Genomic DNA, 7,431 nt, shown 5'->3' with positions numbered 1-7,431 from the left:
ATTTATTTATTTATTTTAAAATAAACCCTGAGCCGCTGAGGAAGTTTTGGGGAGGGATGCAGAGCTCGTCCCTGGTGCCAGACAGCGTGTGTTCCCCGTTCAGCGGGGGGCGGGGGGGGGGGGCTGGCCACTGTCTGATCGGGGGCCACGCTCGCACCCAGTGTTTTCTCACTGAACGTTAGCGGGAGGGATGGAGGGGGGGTCCCGCCAGACGGCCCCGCACACGCTCTGGGTGCTGGCCTGGGGAAGGCATAGGGCTCCGGGCGGACCGGGTGCCCGACCCCGTGCCTCCACACCAGGCTCGTCAGCCCCGCGCCACGGTGCTACGCCATCCGTAAACCGCTATCTCCGGTGCTTAGTGAACCCTCGTGAGGCACCCTGAGTGTTTCCGCGTTTCAGCCGTTCGCTCGGCTGTCAGCCCGTGGGCTGGTGGGCGTGAGCGAGCTCTCTCGGCCCAGGCGGCCTTCGACGGCCTGGCCTTCTCCGGGGGGAAGGGAGCTGCTGGAGGAGGGCTCCCCTTACCCTCGGGGTGCAGCGGGGCCCTCGCGGCCCGGGGAACCCCCGTAGCACCCTCCGGCCCGAGGAGCCGTCCGCACCCCCCCCAGCGCTGCGAGGGGCCACGGGTTTTCCATGCTCCCAACCCGGCGGGGGACAACGGGGGAAAATATTGAAGAAATTAAAAAATTAATATAACAACGTCAAATTTAATACGACGTGAAAGGCGGCAGCCAGGGGTGGGGGTGGGGGGGGAGGACGGCCGGCGGCACCCCGCCGTTCCCGCCCGCGGCCCCCCCCGCAGCGCACCGCCTACGTGCGCCCCGACACTGCCCTGATGGCACGGCCCCGGCGGACCGTACCATGGGCCGGGCTGCGGCGGGGGCGGGAAGGGGACGGAGTGGGGGGGGTGCGTACGGACAGCTGGAGGGGGGGGCACAACAGGGCTCTGGGGGTAAAGGGGGTCCCCGCGGGCAGCGGCGGGGTAGGGGGGTGCCGCCCGCGGGCGGTGGCGCGAGGCGCAGCGGGAGGGCGGGGAGCGGAGGGGGTCGGCGGGGCGGGGTGAGCGGGAGGCGGGCGGCGGTTCAACAGGTACAAATGGTTCCTCCCCGCAGCAGCGACGTGCAGAACCGAACGCGCCGCGCCCGCCGCTGTCACGGACGGGGGGGGCCGCCCCGCCCGCCCTGCCACGCCCCGCCGCCGCTGCGGGCGGGCGGCGACGGAGCCACCATTGGGCGCTGGGGCTCGGGGGCGGGGCCGGCGGGCGGGCGGGCGGCGCCGCTATTGGCGGACGCTGCGGGGTGGGCGGGGCGAGGGGCCGCGGCGCGCGGCGTGGGCCGGGCCGGGGCAGAGCGAGAAGTTGGCGGCGGCGGTGACGGGGGGAGCGCGGAGCGGCGGGAACGCAGGTGAGCGGCGGCTGCGACGGGAAAAGAGCTCCCCCACCCACCTCAGGAGCGGCGGGGCGCCGCCGACCCCGGGGCGGCCCGGCCCGCCCTGTCCCGGGAGCGCGGAGCCGCAGCCCTCCGTGCCGAGGCGCGACCCCCGCCCCCCTTCCCGCTGCCCGGCGTCTCCTGTGCTGCCGGCGGGCCCCGCCGCCCCCGTCACCCTCCGGGAGCAGGTGAGCCACTGACTAACGCACATTGTGCTCTCGGCGACCCCACTGTGCGTGTGACAGCGGCTAACCTGCTCCTCGGACATCGCTGTGCGGCCGCCGCCCCTCGCCTCGACGCCGCGACGCCCCGGGGTCCCTCCCTGCCGCCCGGGCCTGGGGCCCCGGCCTGCGAAGGAGTCGCCCCCCCCTCCCCTCCCCCGCCGGGTCCAGCACCGCTGCCCTGCCTGCGGCAGCTGCCCGTCCATGCCCGGCAGAGCCCGCACGCGGCGTTGGGAGCGCCCGCAGCCAGCCGCGCCGCACGGCGGGCCGGGAGGAGACGCGTCTCGCAGCGGGCCTTGGTGTGGCCAGCGGGAGTGGGCGGGCGCAGAGAGTCGGTGGTGAGGTTGCACGGGGGGGGTGGCGTGGCGTGGCGTGCCCCCCTCTGCTCCTCTCCGAAGCAAGCAAGTGCTGGTGGACTCCGCACCAAGTTGAAGAGCCGCGCCATCGCAGCCGGTGACGTCTTGATGCCCGGTCAGTGACTAACTGAACTGCTATTGCCAAGGGCGTGTTAACAGGAGAAACTGTGCCTGGTGTTGCCCTGGATGAGTCACCTTTGAAGGGAGACTCTCCAGTCTGTTAAACGAAAAGCAGAGACGGGCCCCGCTTTCCTTTTTCGTTGCTGTTCTGTTTTCCGTCCTGCTCCTCACCTTTGCTCGCCGCTTTCTGCTGCTTGTGCTGGGGCTCTGTCAGCCCCCCAGCCCTGGCCGGGTGCCTACAGAGCTGCCTTGTGAGACCGTTCTGTGGTATCACGTGGGGGGCACTGACTTCATGGCCCCGAGGAGCAGGAAGGTGAGCCGGGCAGGGACTCCTCCAGCCACCCAGGGTGGCTGTCACTAGAAATGGAGGAAGTGACGAAGCAGATTGCTTCTCCGGCAAAGTTCTCTCTTGAAATTTTTGGGCCGGTGAAGAAGCTGGGTAGCTGAAGAGTGCCTTTTTTTAAGCGCAGCACAGCTTTATCAGCAGCTTAAGCTTGTAAAAACCAGCTAGGATTCACCGCAGCCTGCCGAGGTTCCCCAAAGGGGATCAGGTATGCTCCCTCTTGCTTGGGCTGCTCACGTGTAGCCCTGGACCGTTGTAAAGGCTTGATCTGAAGGAACTGGCAGTGCTCTGGTCAGTAAGGAGTTAATTGCACCGAAGGCAGAGCAATATCCTCTGCACAGATAAAGTCTCTCATGGAGAAATTTTGCCTGTGCCCACCTCTCCTGCCTGCGCTTATTTGTCATTTCTTCCTCTGGGTCCCAGAGGAGCATCTGCTCTTCCACAAGAAAAATCAGCTGCCTCTGTGCCCCGCGCAGACTGGGTGAGTCCGGGGTGCTCAAACACACTGGAAAGAGAGGAAGAACGCCTTATTTTACCAAGGCTGCTTTCACGCTTGTAGAAGCCAAACGGCCCTTTTTTGATGAGGGGGGAACAAGCTGGCAGCTTTCTCAGCCCCAGCAGGCTTTCCTCCTCCCTAGCTACACCGACAGCATCTTGCCACTGCTGGTCCCAAGCAGGAGCATAGCGTAGCCATGTGGAGAGCAGGGAGACAGGGAAACCTGGTGCAAAATGCATGTGTGTGTGAGTGCCTCTGCGAGCTGAAACTCAAGCCCCACGGTCCCCTACCACGCCATTTCATGGGTGACCACGCACGTAACAAACCTGTGTCTGAAAATGAAGGCGCTCCATTTCTCTTTGAGGAAATAGCCCAGCGTCGGGGACTGTGCTGCCTGATGACTAGCCCCTGGAGATGCTCTTGGCAGAAGCAGCTCTGTGGATCGCCTGGCAGGACTTAACCCAGTTCCCATGAGCAGCACCATGGTACAAACGCTTCTGCCTTCCTGCTGCCTACAAACCATCCTGTACAGTAAGCAAAGGCAAGGGGTTGAAGTGATGTTTGTTTGGTTTTGCTTTTTTTTTGTGCCTTGCTCCAGTAAGTGGGGGGGGGAGCGAAGGGCTCAATTCCTGATTTTAACATTCTTGTGGCATGATTCAAAATCAACCTGCTGCGCTGTCACCTGAAGTCTTCAATAAATAGTGCAAAACCAGTGTTTGGGTGCTTATTACTGTTACCGAGGGTGGCGGACCAGCTCAAGAGGAAGTCTGTGCCCTCTCCGTGACATACCTGATGGGCATTGCCTGCCCTGTGCCTCCCGTCTCTTATTTTACCTCTGTAGCCAGTGAAGGTGGCTTGAAAAGGAGAGCAGAAGGGTGCGACCTGGTTGTCCTTCAAGTGGAAACCCCAGCATTGGTGCCTTCACCCTCGCCTTACCCCAAAGCCCCAGAGTGCACCTGAGCGATGAGAAAATACACCAGGGCTAAGATGCCCCTTAATTTCATGTTTTTCAGTAGCTAATAAACAGATTCATAAGGTGATACTTAGCCTGGTAACGAGTTGTTGGGCAGTAGCAGCTCTCTCTCAGAAGTGATACTATAAGATTTTTGGGGAGAGGCAGGGGTGTGCCTTACAGAAGGGGAAGATGCTGAGTGTCAGGCCCGTTAAGCTGAAGGGCCTCTCTACCCTCCTCAAAGCTTTTGTTCTCCTGTTTCAGCACTTTGCAGAAGGAAGCGAGCAGGCCTAACGCTTCAGGCATCATGCTAGGAAGTGCCTATCGTGTTCTGTCACTAAGGTGTGCCAGTGGCAGGTCCTACGTGGTGAGCATCACCAAAGGAGCAAGCTGGCCTGTGAGGAAGAGAAGGAGCACATAAATTGTTTAAGAGGAAGTCAGTTAGTTAAATGTAAGCAGGGACTTATATAATACATCCTTAAAAAAAAAAATTCTGCTGGCAGGAGGTTCCGTTGGGAGAGAAACTTGCTCATCCATAAACAAGAAAATTTCCCGGCCTCCTCTAGTGCTTTATGATTTCCCCCTCCCCCCCCCGGGCAAGGTAGAATGCACTGAGTCTTCACCCCAAGACAGAGAAAGGAAGCCCATCGTAGGAAAAGCAGACAATGCTCCCTGCACAGACACACTTGCCAGTTCAAATAGTTTCTCCATCTGCAGTGAACAACGCTTATAGGAGCTGTGCACCATGGAGCAAACAGCAGAGCATCTGTACACCACTTGGGGAGCAAAACCAACAGGCATTTTCTCCTCCAGTCATTCACACCTTGCCTTACGTAACTGGTGCTGAAGCCTGTGCTTTAAAAGCTGCTTGCTAAATCCAGGGCCTGGGAGGAAGCACAAATGCTTTTAGCACTCTAGATGAAATTTGAAGGGGGGGGGGAACAAACCCAAACACTGAGGAACTCATATGAATCCCTGGCTGCGAACTGGGGGTGTTTCCAGTGTCTGCAGCTGTGCTGCCCTGGAGAAACTGTACTGGCCTGGGGCAGAGCTGGTGCCCTGACCACCACCTGCAGAAGATGCCTGGCCTAACAAGCTGACACAGTCCAAGGTAGGTGGGTGAGGAGCTGGGAGCCATTTTCTTATGCAATATTAAAAAAAGTATTGGGTAGTGCAGAGAGGAAAAGAGCCCTGGGGACGCTGAAGGTGGCTGAATTACTTTCCTGAATGATGCCTTGCGCTGACAGAACCCACAGGTAGCTTGTAGATTTCTTCTGTTGAAAAAAAAAAGAAAATGAAAGAAAGATGCTGGGACTGCTAGCCAGGGAAAAACAGGTTGATCCTCTGCTTGTGATTTTTGGGTGGTGCTGGAGGTGGTGGTGAGAAGCATCTGAGGAGAGAGAAGCCCTGAAACCTGTTTCTGCCTGCTGCAGGGAAGGAGGCAGCTGCCCCGCAGCACCCAAGGGACACGACTCCCTGCTCACCCAGGCACAGCATCCTCGAGCCACCCGCTACGCCTGGATCCCCGCCTTGCCTGCGAGCCAGTTGTTCCCTCTCCAGTACGCGCCGTACACTGGGCTTTTGGTTTGTTTTTTAAGGGAAAAAACAATAATTTATTTGCTTTGTTTTAATCTCATAACAATGAGTAATTCCTTCCTACCGCTCTGTAGTGGCCTAGAAAAGGACAGCATCGTCTCCACTGTAGCAAGAAGGCTTCTCCTAGGGCATAAAATTTTAATTAGGAACAATCACGCAGCCTTGAAATGGGAATTGCGAGCAGCAAAAAAGTCAAACCATCAATAAAATATTCAATGGCAGAAATGTATTATTGACATAGCCTTTAGAGCAGATAAAAGTGGAAAGGCGGGGGAGCCAGAGTGGGTATCGAGTCTCGCTTGGTTAAATAACGCATGGGGACCTCCTAGCTCACCATGCCACTGCACTCCCCCTGCCCCGTGCCGGGAGGAATATAGGTCACCCGCGGGTGGGGAGTTTCCTAAGGTAATAAATGGGTTTGATTAATGCCTCTTCCCCTGCTGTGGTGTACACTGTGATGGGGGGGGAGAGGCATTAATCAAAGTAATTTATCACCTTAGGAAACACGGCTGCCTTTGCAGCAGCTGGGTGATGATTTATAGGATGCAAAATGAAAAAATGCCACAGCCTTAAGCTGAAAAAAAACCAGAGTTAGCCCTCAGCTGTGGTACTCTCCCCAACCTCGCACGTGATTCTCGGACCTTTGTGGGGAACATGGATGAGTTACACTGTCCCCATCCCACACAGTAGTTCCAAATCCTGAATCCCAACCAAGGGGCATCAGCTGCAGGGCCAAAAGCTGCTGTGATATATATACTTTTAAACCTTTATCATCCCCCCCCCAAGATTGGTTGTGGTTTGGCCTCTCAGATCATGGCTGAACAGGAATAACCCACAAAAATAATAATCAAATAATATACAAGCAGAAGGACAGAGCAAAAATGCCATGCAAAATCAGAGATTCAAATTTTCTGCCCCGTTTTTCCCAGTGGGAGGTGCTGTAAGTGATGACCCTTTTCTGTAGCCCCCAAATCAAAAGATCCTGTTATTAACCCACAGAGGCCAGTTTTCCAGGGCACGCGGAGGACTTCACGTAACATCCCCAAATCTGGCCATGTCCAAGGCAAGCAGGTTTTCTGAAGCTCCTTTTTGGGTGTTTTTTCCCCAAGCAGGACTGAAATTCTTCTTTACAACCTCCATCACCCTCCGCTTCTCTTCCGAGCAAGGTGGAGTCTCGTTTTAAAACCAAGAGTCCAAAAACTGAGTGCAAGAAGCCCCAAAAGTTAGCAGGGGAAAACCTCCTTGATGCAGCTGCATGGAGCAAATGCAATATTAACTCATTTTCCGTGAGATACGTGATTTAAGGAGGGGTAAAAACACCCCCGCCCCGATTCAAAAAACACAACTCTGAAATCACATCTCCCATCTGGTGGCAGCTCTCCAGTCGTAACTAGAGATGGAGCTGCACCAGCACTCTCACAACGAAGCAAACCGTAATCCTTCAGTATCACTTGACCAACCTGCTGAGCTGCAGCAGCACCTCGAAAAGAGCAGCTCCGAGAGGGGCATATTCCTGGGGACCAGAGCCCAGCAGGGCCTCAGGGGAGATGCTGATGGAGAGCAAGAGCTGACGTTCTCGCCTGCGGTTGTCCAGGTGCAGACGGAGGGGCTTGAAGGTGAATGGGAGGTTCCCCCCCTTACCTGCTCCTGTCTGCAGCCGAGCGCCATCCCCTTCGCCTCCTGCCCTAAAATGCTCCGAGCTGCCGCTGTGCATTATTAAAACACTGCTGTTTCATCCCAGAGATGGCCACCCTCTCACCGGAGACAAGCTTCATCTGCTGGTTGTAAAGCACTTTGTGATTTAAAAAAAGAAAAAAAATAAAAAAAGAGCAGTGTGTGTGTAAGATGCATGCAGTCATACAATACTTACGGCTTTAACTTGGTAAATGGAAAGATATGGCTCGGAAACAAGAGGCAGCTGCA

The 7,431-nt window shown here is 57.0% G+C and overlaps 1 long non-coding RNA gene across 1 annotated transcript; it reads left to right on the top strand.

The window, feature by feature from the left end:
• Positions 1-1,713: 1,713 nt before the first annotated feature.
• On the top strand, positions 1,714-7,352 carry LOC142361958 (uncharacterized). Its single transcript, XR_012764548.1, has 2 exons — positions 1,714-3,491; positions 5,346-7,352. It is a non-coding gene; the product is annotated as an uncharacterized LOC142361958 (long non-coding RNA).
• The last annotated feature ends 79 nt before the right edge of the window (positions 7,353-7,431 follow it).

This window comes from Opisthocomus hoazin, chromosome 7, assembly GCF_030867145.1.
Source record: "Opisthocomus hoazin isolate bOpiHoa1 chromosome 7, bOpiHoa1.hap1, whole genome shotgun sequence".
In the NCBI taxonomy this organism is placed as follows: Eukaryota; Metazoa; Chordata; class Aves; order Opisthocomiformes; family Opisthocomidae; genus Opisthocomus; species Opisthocomus hoazin.
The sequence above is the reverse complement of the archived record's forward strand: the minus strand, read 5'-3'. Positions and strand labels throughout refer to the sequence as shown.